At 51.5% G+C, this 743-nt stretch overlaps 1 protein-coding gene across 1 annotated transcript in view; it reads left to right on the top strand.

Annotated features, from left to right (window-relative positions):
• The window catches only part of ARSD (arylsulfatase D), a 25,057-nt gene that overhangs the window by 10,746 nt on the left and 13,568 nt on the right, over nt 1-743 (top strand). The window lies entirely within an intron of this gene.

The raw sequence follows: 743 nt of genomic DNA, 5'->3' as shown, positions 1-743 counted from the left end.
CAGGTGCCACCACCATGCCTGGCTCTGAATTTATTCCTTCCATCTTACTGTATGTTTGTACCCTTAAACCCACTACTCTTCTTCCACCCCCTTGTCCCCATCACCCTTCCGAGTGAGTCTCTGTTCTCTGTTTCCGCTCTACCTCCATGAGATCCAATTTTTTAGCTCCTACGTGTAAGCGAGAGCATGCGATATCTGTCTTTCTGTTCCTGGCTTATTTCACTGAACACATGCCCTCCTGTTCCATCCCTGGCACTGTGAATGACATCACTGCATTCTTTTTATGGCTGAATAGTATTGCACTCTGTGCAGAGACCACCTTTTCTTTACCCCTGTCAGTGGACGCTTATGTTGCTGCCGTATCCCGGCTATCGTGAACAGCGCTGCCCTGCACATGTGCGTGCGGGTCTCCCTGTGATACATCGTGTGTCCCGTACCTGGTAAAGGAGGCTTTCTTCTTTCAGACACAAGCATGAGCCGTTTCTCCTGTTCGTGTCCTTGCTACACGTGCACACTCCCCTCGTCACCACGAAAGCCTTCCTTGGGAAGAGCCAGCACGGCTTGTACGGTGACAACGTGGAGGAGATGGACTGGCTCGTAGGTGAGTCAGGGCGCGACGCGGCCTCACCTCACCTCGCCCTGCGCCTCAGCACTGAAAGCGTGGTTCTTTTTTTCATTTTTTATTTTATTTTTTGGAGACAGGGTATCCATCTGTCACCCAAGCTGGAGTGCCGTGGCACCAT

Source organism: Propithecus coquereli, unplaced genomic scaffold (assembly GCF_000956105.1).
Source record: "Propithecus coquereli isolate 6110/MARCELLA unplaced genomic scaffold, Pcoq_1.0 Scaffold52, whole genome shotgun sequence".
NCBI lineage: Eukaryota > Metazoa > Chordata > Mammalia > Primates > Indriidae > Propithecus > Propithecus coquereli.
The sequence above is the reverse complement of the archived record's forward strand: the minus strand, read 5'-3'. Positions and strand labels throughout refer to the sequence as shown.